Genomic DNA, 13,815 nt, shown 5'->3' on the forward strand with positions numbered 1-13,815 from the left:
ATCACCCTGAGTACAAAAGAAGCAAACATTCCACAGAATCTGTGATATTAAGGCCAGAAACCAAACCTATTTTGTCTTTCAAATACATCCTGAGAGAGCCAGAATAAGGGAAGTTGCCTTATAATCCTCCTCAAGCCTCAAAGACTAGAGCAGATCTCATGGCCAGACAACCACCCTTGTTTTGTGACCCTCCCCATCCCTACCAGAAATAATTACACTGCTCCCTCCTTCCCACATGACTCCTTCCGTGTCTCTACTGCTACGGTAAAAGCTCCAATACTAAAATAGGTTTATGTGTATGAGATTATCTTCTAGTTATCAGAGTAATTCACAATCCAGAAACTACTTTGCCAATTTTTACTTTCTTCATCTAACATAGTACATGGTTCAATAAAAGTTTAATTGAACTTCACTGAATTAACTCCTGGGTTCAAGAATTTATTACAATTAACATTTTTACAGAGCAGCTATAAAGTGCCAAGCAATATACTAGCATTACACGGATATAAAAGAAAATCCCTAGTCAGATCTTCTCATTTGTTCCATAAAATACCCCTAGAGGGTCAAATCTTTTAAATGTATATTTCTTTTTTCTTTTTCCTTCTTTCTTTTTTTTTTTTAAGATGGAGTTTTGCTCTTTGTGCCTAGGCTGGAGTACAATGGTGCAATCTCAGCTCACTGCAACCGCTGCCTCCGGGGTTCAAGCCACTCTACTGCTTCAGCCTTCCGAGTAGTTAGGATTACAGGCGCCCACCTCCACGCCTGGCTAATTGTTTTTGTATTTTTAGTAGAGATGGAGTTTCACCATGTTGACCAGGCTGGTCTAGAACTCCTGACCTCAGGTGATCCACCCACCTCAGCCTGCCAAAGTGCTGGGATTACAGGCATGAGCCACCCAGCGGCCTAAAATGTGTATTTCTTTACTCCACAAGAACAGCACTTTATAAAATCTTACAGACCACCAGAAAAATACAGAAAGACACAACATGTTAACAAAAAAATCTTCATGCCTATAGCAGAGGGCAGTACATCAGAGCAAGTGGCCAGAATAAAAGCTGCACCCAGTGTCTAGGGCCGTGACACATTCTAAACATCTTCATGAGTAGCTTTCATAGTCCGATAAATGAATACTGTAGAGCAATGTGCTGAACTACAAAGCACTGGGGAGTGAGTGTTCCAGCCCTTGCCATGTTGACTTACCTGTTTCAGAAAAAGTCAAATTAGATTTGCACTGATGGCAAAATGGGAAGGACTGAATGAGGCAGAAAATAACTCAAAATACGTCAAATGCCAACTGTAGCACAAAGGGTGGCATTATTATAATAATCATGTCATCATGGTTGCTGTTCTTATTATTTTTACAATGGAAAACACTTGGTATTCACCCATGGGTAGAGTATTTGAAAACAAAAGATAAGAATCTTTGCCTATATTTGCAATAAAGTAATCTGACTCTGAATGTAAACTGTTTCTCGCAGCATTTGGCCTCACCATAATAGCAAAAGGAGATGGCTAAAAAATTATTACAGCACAGGATATACTACAGCTAATTTTGTGCATTTATGATTTAATACCGCACCTTTATATTTGGTTACATACGTGTTTGTGTGCATATGTTGTGACAAATTTTAACTTTTTATAATAGATTTATGTTCATAGTAGTAAATGATAAAACAGTCTTGTATCTGCATATATTTTACGCATTCATGACCTATCTTTTTCTTTATTTTTTAAATATTTCTAGGCTATATGATTCATTTGTGAGTTTTTTCAAATTGTTCCAAGTCTATGAGAAATGTTCTAATGTACTTATTGGAAAAAAATGGCACGTACGTAGACCCAAACAATTCAAACCAGTGATGTTCAAGGAGTCAACTGGAATTGAAAGATAACCGCCGTTCTCAAAACATGATCGGTGAACTCCAGGGGATGCACAATCCTGTTGCATGGCATCTGTATAGTCAAAACTACTTTCATAATAACGCACGTTATTTGACTATGTTACCCAGTTGCGATTTGTAACGGTGATACAAAAGCAGTAGAGAGTAAAATTGTTGGTGCCTCAGCATGAATCAAGGCAGTGATACCAAAGGAATCATTATATTGACTACCTCATACTTACAGAGGTAACAAAAAGGCAGTTTCTCTTAGTAATGCCTTTGATGGGGGGGAAGCATCAATTTTATTAAATCTGTGGAAAAAAAGGAATGTATGCATAAAGTATTTCTGTACACACTGAAGTTCAAGAGTAGTCTTTAGAAAAGCCCTTGTGCAATTAATTGAATTGCGGGTTGAACTACCTGCCATTTTCATGGAATGCCACTTTTTCCATGAAAAAACTTATTAGCAGACAAACTACGGTCATTCAGACTTGGGTGGCTGGCAGGAATTTTCTTGAAAATAAACAAAAAAAACCTGTCAATTTTTTAAAAAATTAGAGTATTTGTCAACAATGATAAAAATCAAGCTTGTAAGTCACAATTAAAATTTCTGGAAAATTTGTATCCATTACTGTAAGCTCAACAGATTCCAAATGCTTAAATCTGTCTCTGGTGGAAGTGATAATAATAATGAATGTAATCTTTTATATCATATAAAGAGATGTGTCAATATCTAAAAGATCTGGATAACTCACATCTTTGCTAATGCATAGTAACAAAAATCATGCATGGATTAAAAAGCCACTTAAAATGCAAGACACACCAACGAACTTTCAGCTTAATAGAGTATAAAAAATTCACTGATATGATTTTAGGTTCCACACTGAAACTAAACTACTGTTTGTCAGGTTTTGATAAACAGTCAAAGAAGAATGTCCCCTTAACTATCTAGAAAGGTTATTAAAATACTGCTTGCTCCCTTTCCAACCACATTATCTGGGGGAAGCTGAAATTTTCATCATATTCTTCAACCAAAACAACATAGTGCAAGAGATTGAATGCAGAAGCAAATAAAAGAATGCAGCTGTCTTTTATTAAATCCAATACTAAAGACATTTGAAAAAAATATAACATCTCCCCAACCTGCAGCCACTGGTAACTAGCACCCTACTCTCTGCTTTTACAAGTTTGATGTTTTTAGATTCCACATATAAGTGAGATCATGTGGTATCTGTCTTTCTGTTCCTGGCTCAACTCACTTAACATAATGTCCACCAGTTTCATTCATGGAGCAGCAAATGTCAGGATTTCCTTCTTTTATAAGGTTGAACACTATTGGACTGTGTGCACATACAATATTTTTCTTATCTATTCCTTGATTGATGGATACTTCAGATTTATTTCATATTGTACTTATTGTGAATAATGCTGACTGCACATGTAAGTGCAGATATCTCTTTGACATACAGATTTCATTTCTCTTATATCCTTTGGACAAAGCCAGATGGGGATTTCTGGATCAAAAGGTAAACCTATTTTTAATTTTGTTCAGGAATCTTCATACTGTTACCCATAATGGCTGTACTAATTTACATTCCCACCAACAGTGTACAAAGGTTCCCATTTCTCTATATCCTAACCAACACTTGTTGTCTTTTTGATAAAAGCCATTCTAACAGGGATAAGAAGTGAGGTTTTCATTTGCACTTTCCTAATGAGCTGTGATGTGGGGTGTTTTTCATATAACTGTTGGCCATCCATATGTCTTCTGCTGAAAAACATCTATTCAGGTCCTTTGCCCAGTTTTAATCCAGTTAATTGTTTTCTTGCTATTTAACTGTTTAAGTTCCTTATATATTGGGATACATATATAAGGATATTATGAATCCTTACATAATGTCAATATTGGGATACTGATAACTTATCAGAGATATGGTTTGCAAAATAATTTCCCACATTCTGTAGGTTGTCTCTTTACTCTGTTTCTTTCTTCCTTTCCTTTGCAGAAGCCTATTTGATAAAATCCCATGTATATATTTTTGCTTTTGTTGCCTGTGCTTTTGGAGTACAATTGCAACAAAAGCAAAAATTGACAAACGGGATATAATTAAACTAAAAAGCATCTGCACAGCAAAGGAAACTATCAATAGGGTGAAAAGACAAACTACAGAATGGGAGAAGATTTTTGCGAACTATGCATTTGACAAAGGTCTAATATTCAGCATATAAAGGGAACTTAATCAAATTTACAAGAAGAAAAACAACCCCACTAAAAACTAGACAAATTACATGAACAGACACTTTCCAAAAGAAGATACATACGGCCAACAAGCATATGAAAAAAAGCTCAACATCACTGATCATTAGAGAAATGCAAATCAAAATTACAATGAGATACCATCTCACACCAGTCAGAATGGTTGTTATTAAAAAGTCAAAAAATAACAGATGAGAGCAAGGTTGTGGAGAAACAGAAACACTTATACACTGTTGATGGGAGTATAAATTAGTTCAACCATTATGGAAGACAGTGTAGTGATTCCTCAAAGAGTTAAAAACAGAAATCCCATTCAACTCAGCAATCCCACTACCGGGTATACACCCAAAGCAATAAAAACCACATAAAGTGCATTATAAAGACCCATACACACATACGTTCATAGCAGCACTATTCACAAAAGCAAAGACATGGAATCAACCTAAATACCCATCAGTGATAGACTGGATAAAGAAAATGTGGTACCTATATACCATGGAATATTACGCAGCCATAAAAAAGGAGATCATTTCCTTTGTGGGAACATGATGGAGCTGGAGGCCATTACCCTTAGCAAACTAACAGAAACAAAAAACCAAATACTGCATGTTCTCACTTATAAGTGAAAGCTAAATGATGAGAACACATGGGCACATAAGCAGAACACCACACACTGGGACCTTTCAGAGGGTGAATGGTTGGAGAAGGGAGAAAATCAGGAAAAATAATGGATAATGGATATTAGGTTTAATACCAAGGTGATGAAACAATCTGTACCAAAAAACTCCGTGACACAAGTTTACCTATGTAACAAACCTGCACATGTACCCCTGAACTTAAAAGTTAAATCAATAAATTCATTAAGGAATTTATTTTTTTGATGCCACTGTAAGTAGAATTGTTTTCTTGATTCATTTTTCAGAGAAGTCACTGTAAGTATATGGATATGATATTGGTTTTTCTATGTTGACTCTGTATCCTACAACTTTCCTGATTTATTAGTTCTTACAGTTTTTTGGTGGCATCTTTGGGGTTTTCTATATATAAGATCATATCATCTGCAAAAAGATACAATTTAGCTTATTCCTTTGCTAACTAGATGCCTTTTATTTCTTTATCTTGCCTAACTAGTCTGGCTAAACTTCCAGTATCATGTTTAATGGAAGTGGCAAGAGTGGGAATTCTTGTTATGTTCCTGGTCTTAGATGAAAATTTCCATTTTTCATCAACAATGATGTTAGCTGTGGGCTTGTTGTACTTGGCTTTCATTGTGTTAAAGTATGTTCCTTTTACACTTAATCTGCTAATTATTTTATATCACAAAAGAATGTTAAGTTTTATCAAATGATTTTCTACAACGATTGAGATGATCGTGGGGTTTCTGGCCTTCATTCTTTTCTTGCGGAGCCCCTGTCTGGATTTGGCATTAGGGTACTGCTGGCCTCACAACATGAATCTGGAACTATTCCTTCCTTTTCGATATTTTGGAAGGATTTGAGAAGGATTGGTTTTAGTTCTTTAAGTGTTTGGTAGCACTTGGCAGTAATCGGGTTTGGGGCTTTTCTTTATGGAAGAGTTTCCTCATTCCAACTCCTTATTCATTTCTGATCTGTTCAGATTTCCTATTTCTTCAGGATTTAGTGTTGGTAGATGATTTGTGTCTTAAGAATTTATGCGCTGATGCTCAGTTATACAAAGTGTTGTTATAATTGTTTAGTCTTTTATTAATATGATCTGATCCTCTGTATTTCTGTGGTATCAGTTGTAATGTCTTTCATTTCTGATTTTTAGTCTTCTTTTTTCCTTAATCTAACTAAAAGTTTGTCAATTTTATCTTTCCAGAAAAGGTTATCTATTGGACTTTTGTACTGTTTTTCTATTCTCTATTTCATTTATTTCTGCTCTGATCTCTATTATTTCCATTCTTCTACTTTCTTTGGGCTTAGTTTGTTCTTCTTTTTCTAATTCCTTGTGGTGTAATATTAGGTTGAAATCCTTCTTTTTTGGTGTATGCATTTATTGCTAAAAATTTCCTTCTTCAAATGCCTTTTGCTCCATTTTGTAACTTTTCTTATGTTATGTTTTCCTTTCCATTTGTGTAAAGATGTTTTTAAATTTCCCTTTAAATTTCTTCCTTGACTCATTGATTATTCACAGGAGCATATTCTTAATTTCCATGTATTTGTAAATTTTCTAAAATTCCTTGTTATTGGCTTCCAGTTTCATAGCATTGTGGTCAGAAAATACACTTGGTATAATGTCAGTCTTCCTGCATTTAGTAAAATGTGTTTTGTGGCCTAACATATGATCTATCCCGAAGAATATCCCATGTATGCTTGAGAAGAATGTGTATTCTGCAGCTGTTCAACAGAAGGTCACACTACTTAATGCCACCACAATGGGTATTAGATTTCAACATGAATTTTATTAGAGGGAACACACTAAAATCATACCAAGTTTCTTCATTCTTTGTCATTACTTTTTCTTTCTCTTTCTCTGGTTAATTTCAAGTGACCTGTCTTCAAGTTCACTGATTCTTTGACTTGAGACCACTGTTGAAGCCCTCTTGGAATTTTTCAGTTCAGTTATTGTGTTCTTTACCTCCAGAATATGTTTGGTTGTCTTTTATGGCTTCTATCTCTTTGTTGAAATTCTCAACTAGTTTGTGCATTGTCTTCCTGATTTCATTTAGTTGTCTATCTGTATTCACTTGCAGCTCATTAAGCTTCTTTAGATTACTATTTTGAATTGCTTTTAGGCAGTTTGTAAATCCATATTTCTTTACTGTTGGTTACTCAGGTTTTATTTTGTTCCCTCAGTGGTGTCATGTTTCTCTGATTATTCACGATTCTTGTGACCATGAGTTGGTATCTATGCATTTGAAGAAGCAGTGATTTATCCCAGTCTTTGTAGACTGGCTTTGGCTTGGAAAACCCTTCACCAGTCAGCTCATCCAGATTTTCTAGGCAGGCCATCTGGCATGGTCCAAGGGTAGGCTTGCTCCTGGAATCCTCCAGCCTTATGTCTGCATCAGTATGTGAGCTGGCCTAGCACCTGAGTTCATGGGGTTGTATCTGGGGCCTAAGTCCACCATGTAAGAACTGGAGCTTGGGACTACTGAGTTAGGCCAGGATCTTGGGTTCATGGGGGCCAGCTTGGCATCAATGTTCCACTGGCGTGGTCCTGTCAACTGAATCCACAGGGATGTTCCTGGATGCTTGGTCTGTGAGAGTTGGCCCAATGCCAGAGTCTTCTGTGGTAGACCTGTACCCTGGGTTCACTAGGGCAGGCATGAAAACCAGGTCCACAAGTTTGGACTACATCCTAGACCAGGGGAAGAGCTTGGAGCCTGAGTCTGTGGGGGTTGTCTTGGCTCTGGAGTGGGCCTGGAGTCTGGGACTGCAAATGCTGGTTACTGTTGAGGCAGGCTCGGAGACCGGCTCCGTGGGTGCTGATCTGGAATCTAAGGATGTGAGTACTGACCTGACACTTGAGCTAGTCTTGAGGCTGAGAGATGGCCTGACACTGGAGCAATCCTGGAGGCTCAGTCTGCAGGTACCAGCCAGGAATCTACGGTTGTGGGACTGTGTGGTGCTGGGTTTCACTGCAACAGACCTTAGATTGGGGTCTGAGGCAAAATCTGGTTCTCACAACACTCTCCTTCCCACACAGGTATCCCTATGGCTCTCCTCACTGTACTGCCTGGGGTTAGGGGTGTGGTAATACAGGTAATGCAAAACTGTCCTTCCCATCTCTTCAGTGCATCTTTTTTCATTTATGTGCTATACTCAGGTGCCATCATCTCTCCTCTGGTTCCCGTATCTCTTTTGAAGGCATTTTTGAGCATTGATAGTTGTTAAATTGATGTTTCTGCCAGGGGACAAGGGCTGTGAAGTCCTATTCAACTGCCTTGCTGATGTTTCTAATTACTTTTTATAGTTTGGGAAAATCATTATTTTTTATGAAAATAAATGTAACTATTTAAGTAAATGTAGTTTTTATTGCTACTTTTAAATGAATTAATATAATTTAAATTTTCCCTGGTGTGATTTCCAGTAAGTAAATATCAATAAAATAAACCCACAAAAAAGGAAATAAAAGAATCTTCTTTTGGGTCCTCAGAAGAGTTAAGAACATAAGGCTTCCTGAGACCAAAAAGACTGAGAATCACATGTGTACATTTTTCTAAAAGTGTTAGTATCAAAGAGTCACTGCTAAACAATACAAGCCTTAAAAAGACCTGGTGTAGGCTTCGCTCTTAAAACCAAGCAGTAACTTCATAAACAACTTGCCTTAATCAACTTGAAATACTTAAGCAAAAAGAAAACAAGAGTCAACACAGCAAAAGGGCCTCATTTTCTCTCTAGGTTCTTTCATGAATGTCTGCAAGGTTTGCCAGAAATTAAAGAAAAAAAAGATTTTATGCCAAGAGCACTTAATTTTTTTCTTCCTCAGTCAGTGAGCCTCTCACCTCATGGTAGAAACCCGTACTCCTAGATTAAGATTTTTACAAACACACTGTCATTCCTTGTAGCAAGTAACATGCCGTCAAGAAAACCATGAGCCTAAATACAAAGCAGTTCCTCAAATCTATGTAAGCCTTTCTAAATTTACAGACGCCCAGTATACCAGGCACCAAGGTATGAGGAACTTTGTCCTAAATAAGGAAACATAAGCAGTGGCTAAAAGGGCCATCCTATGGAAGAGGGCTAGCCCCTCAGCAAACACTACTGTGAGGTGGAAATGGGAAAACCAGATGCTAACTTGGATAAACGTACTGAAGAAACGTGTTGAAAATACTGCCACCTTGCCAACAATACCTTCAATAGCTGTTTTCAAATTTTTTAATCACCATGTCAATAAAAAAAAAAATTATTTTATAAATTGTTTCATTTTATAAATGAACTTGCCTATAGATGAAACTCCTGGATCATATACACAATAGACTGAAACGGTTTTTTTATAGTAGTATGAAAAGTATTCATTCTCACTTAGACCCAGGAAACCAATCATTGCCTCTTACTGTGAATTATTTCTGACAGAATTAAAAACTCGTGGGCAAAGGTAGTAGAAATAGCTCTGCAAACAGGGCCTAAGAATAGTCCTCAAGAAGAAATACGAGTCAAAACAAAAATATCTGATTTATATGTGTGCTGGCTGGGTATTAAGAAACTGACCACAACTTCCGCTTCTACAATTACCTATAGGTAAAATGACAGTCATTAGTCATTCACTGCCTGCTTACAACCCTCCCTTCTCAGCCTTTCCAGAGTGTCTCAAATGCATCTCCAAAGCTATTCTCCCTGCTTGCCATTCAAATCACACTGTCCACTCCTCAGGACCATAAACAATTCTGCTTTTCAAACACCTCAAAGGGATAGCTATATTTTTGTCTTGTCATTGATCATTAACTAGACAATCAGTATCACCTCTGATGCTCACCCAATGATTCTCCAACAGTCAGAGAGGTCTGCCTGGAAGAGACTCAATCCCACAGGACACGGTACCAGAAGGGGAAGCCCCATTAATTTGAAGCACAGGAAATCCTAAAAACTTTCTGGTTCCAATAAGAAAGTCAGGCTTGCTGAAAGAGTATCTTAAGACATTCAGAGAATCTTCAAAAGTTTTCTACTTACACTAATTTGCAGTATTCCAGCAGATTAATAAAACTTCCCAAGGTGAGGAAGGGTCACACTGGGGAGATGTTGTTAGCAACTGTGTAAACATACAGTATTTATTTTAATGCTTATTTATTTTTGGTTGCTTTGTATACACATTAATTTGTATTACTTTTCATACAAAAGGGAAAATGACTTTTACATAAAGTAAAAAGTCACACTAGAAAATATATATTTGAAAACATTAGTCCAAGTGTCACCAAATTATTCTAAGATAAGCATGGTTTGAAAAGTGTAGAGTTCTGCTCCAACCTATCAGAATAAACTAAAATAATGCTTCATTCATGCAGTCTATATGGTCTTGGTTGGGTGACGATTCTAAATCTGTTTCTCAATCTGTAAGATGAGTACAAGATTAGTTAAATGTCAGAATTCTCCAACAAGTTATAAGAGATAGCCAAAAGTTGCTATTTGCTGGTATGCGCAACCTAGTACTTCAGTACATGATGATCTTTCCTCTCTAGGCCTCCAACATAATCTCTGCAAAGGTCTGTGGGGGTTCAGTCAGGCTGGTGGGAAAATTTTTAGTTATAATAGCCACAAACGCTCTAGGAAGCCCTGAGTGTTTACATAACTTTGGTAATAAAATCTGGCTGAAGACAGCCGAGTCCCCTTACCTTTAGTTAAATAAATTAGAGTAGAAACAAAGGCATGTGAGGCATTTATCTAACTCATTTGTTTACTCATGTGGTCTTAATACTAACCTTTGTTCTACCGGTGCTTAATTCCTTTATACTCCAGAAGTCCACAATGTCAATTACCCTCTAGTAGTGTTGACTCAAGCCTTTGTCAATTAATCTTTACTAAATAAATGTGAGTCTCACTGGCTGGTCGGGGCCACGGCTGTGACTAAGTGGCCAGACACTCAGTAGAACTGGTGAGGCAGAATATCTGTGTGTCAGTGTACTTTATTCATCAGTCATTGGTTCAGGGTCTGCAGGACAGAACCCTGCAGAAGCCATTCAGAAAATTTCTTAAAATGTATGCCGTAAATACTAACCTTTTAAGATGACAACACAGATTAGAACAGAACCAATCTAGACAGATACCAAGTTATCTCCTATACATAAGTATTTCCATCAAAAGGTTTAGCCTTGTAGGGAAAATAAAAGCCTTTATTCTCCCATTCACTCAAAAACATCACTGAATATAACTGATGATAATAAAGAAATTAACGTCCTTTACAAAAGTATCCAAAAGAACTTTTAAAATATGCAAATAAATTATGGCATAGCTATATAATGCATGCATTAGAAGAAACGCTTTTGAGGATTAATGAAATATATAGTATGAATATATACATCATATAACATATTAGTTGAATATAATATTATAATCAATAAAAAATGGGAGCACAAAACCGTGTATAGGGAATATTGCCAATTCTATTAAAAAAGTTACATGTCTGGAATAAAGAGGCTTTTTAAGTTTTCATAATTATAAAAATTTGTCATCTTAAAAGTTTTTTAAAAACTGCTGTCAAAATAATATTAGGTGGGAACTATGAACTGGGGGAAACCGTGCCTTAAGAACAGATTTTTGCCAGATTTATTCACTCACCCAGGACAGTCTCTTTGAACAAATTTTGTTACATGTAAGTGACATCCCTAAGGAAAAATATTTGGGCCATGTGTGAAAGGGCTGCTGCCAGGACTTGTGGATGGAACTCAGCAGATGAGAAAAGCTATCGATTCCACTACAGTATAACTTCCCTCTGCCAGTCATCACAGTCATTCTGCTGCTTGGGGTGATGCTCTAGTGAGGTGTTTTGGCTGGTACAGCACCATTCTCTGCTACGAAGAGCACAGCAGCATCTGTTACATTTCAGGTACCTGAGCAAAATCTCAGTCCTGGGAGGCATGGTTTCAAACATCCTGCAGGAAATGGGCGGTATAGTGGGGTGGGGTAAGTACAGAAGTGAGATACTCAAAAAGGCAAAGATTCAAACTTGGGAACTTTATAATTTCTGTACTGAATAATGTATGAAAACAATATTTAAGTGATTTTTTTTTGAAATGCTGACCTTCAAATGTTTATAAAGCTGTGTTCAGAAGTACAAAAGAGAAAAAAATTATAGGACTTTATGTATGATTTTACTGAGAAGTGGTGACATTGAGAAAAAATTAAATTCTACATTATAGTTCCCCCAAAATGCTAATGTAATAATGAACAGTAGAGAATTCTACAGTTTAAAGTCTAATGCACTTAAGAAATTATAAATAGATGTATATAGTTTTGTTCTTTATGTATCACCTCTCAATAACATTGATACCAAAGTATTTCAAAAGGATACATTACAACTGACTCTATATACACTTTAAATAAGAGAAACATTCCAAAGGACACACCTTCAAAATTTCTATTACCAAAAAAAAAAAAAAAAGCCATGATAATTATGCTACCTCTGAGGCAATGGGTTTCGCCAGGAACTATGGCATAACCAGAGTGGGTTAAGTTTCTTACAGAACATCAGCTCATATTTTATATACATTTTATAACACGCATGAACAGAAACAAGAAATGCTGGGAAGCTGATCTACTCTATTAACAAAGGTATCTGGCTATAATCAGACATTTATATGTGTCCATTTCAACTTCTTTTACCAGTATTCTAGCCGCTTTGGGAGGCTGTTAGTGTGATAAAGTTGAAAGAGTGGTCTGGGCATGGTGGCTCATGCCTGTAATCCTGACACTTTGGGAGGGCGAGGCAGGTGGATCACTTGAGGTCAGACCAGCCTGACCAACATGGTGAAACCCAGTCTCTATTAAAAATACAAACATTAGCCAGGCAAGGTGACAGGCACCTGTAGTCCCAGTTACTCGGAAGACTGAGACAGGAGAGTCACTTGAACCTGGGAGGTGGAGGCTGCAGTGAGCCGAGATACTGCCACTTCACTCCAGCCTGGGAGACATAGCATCCGTCCGTCTAAAAAACAACAGTGTAGAGTGTAAACTTTGGAACTGAACAGACAGTATTTAAAGCCTGTTATCTACCACTTACTAGCTTTGTGATCCAGGGCAAATGAATTCATGTCTATGAGCTTCGATTGCCTTACCAGTAAAAATGATGCTAGCATCATCTAAAAGAATTATAAGTAATGGTTACTAGTAATGTATACAACAAATAGGAGGAAACCAGTTCGGTCAATTCTCATATCATGGTAGGAATGAGAAGAAGAAAACTCCTAAAGAAAGCTGGCATACCCTTGGGAAACTTAGCTGTCAACATGGCACCAGAAGGAACATATTCTGAGCATCAAATCAAAGACAGGTAAAAAAGGAGAAAGAGCCACATGATCTGAAGAGAAATAATAGTATTATACATTTTAAAATTGCTAACAGAGTAAAATTCTCATGCTTTCACCACAAAATGTTATGTATTTAAGGTGACATGTAAGTCAACTTATTCCACATTGTACTAATAAAACGCAACACCATTTTGTACCCCACAAATTTATACAATTATAAATTGTCAATTTACAATTAAAAAACAAAGACAGGTGAAAGATTAAGCATATGAAATTCATAATATGCTAGAATTTCATAATACGAAAGATTCTGGAAATAAGAAATTAAAAGCAACAGTCCTTTCCCTTTATGGAGTTCAAAACTACTCATGGGAGGTAGGTGTGGTGGCTCACGCCTGTAATCCTAGCACTTTGGGAGGCCAAGGCAGGAGGATCACTTGAGGCCAGGAGTTCAAGACCAGAGTGGCCAACATGGAGAAACCCTGTGTCTACTAAAAATACAAAAATTAGCCGGGTGTGGTGGTATGTGCCTGTAGTCCTACATACTCAGGAGAATCACTTGAACCCGGGAGGCAGAGGCTGCAGTGAGCCAAGACTGTGCCACTGCACTCCAGTGGGGGTGACAGAACGAGACTCTGTCTCAAACAAACAAACAAAAACTACCTATGGGAAAAACCTCCAGATTCATAAGCTATTCCATTAACAGCATATATAATACAAAGTCAAAAAATGGCAAAACAAGATCTCCAAGC

General features: G+C 37.1%; 1 protein-coding gene across 10 annotated transcripts in view; it reads right to left on the reverse strand.

Annotated features, from left to right (window-relative positions):
• Window positions 1-13,815, reverse strand: part of KDM4C (lysine demethylase 4C) — a 432,363-nt gene that overhangs the window by 161,403 nt on the left and 257,145 nt on the right. The gene's annotated exons all lie outside the window — the stretch shown is intronic.

The sequence above is a fragment of the Piliocolobus tephrosceles genome, chromosome 14 (genome assembly GCF_002776525.5).
Source record: "Piliocolobus tephrosceles isolate RC106 chromosome 14, ASM277652v3, whole genome shotgun sequence".
Lineage (NCBI taxonomy): Eukaryota > Metazoa > Chordata > Mammalia > Primates > Cercopithecidae > Piliocolobus > Piliocolobus tephrosceles.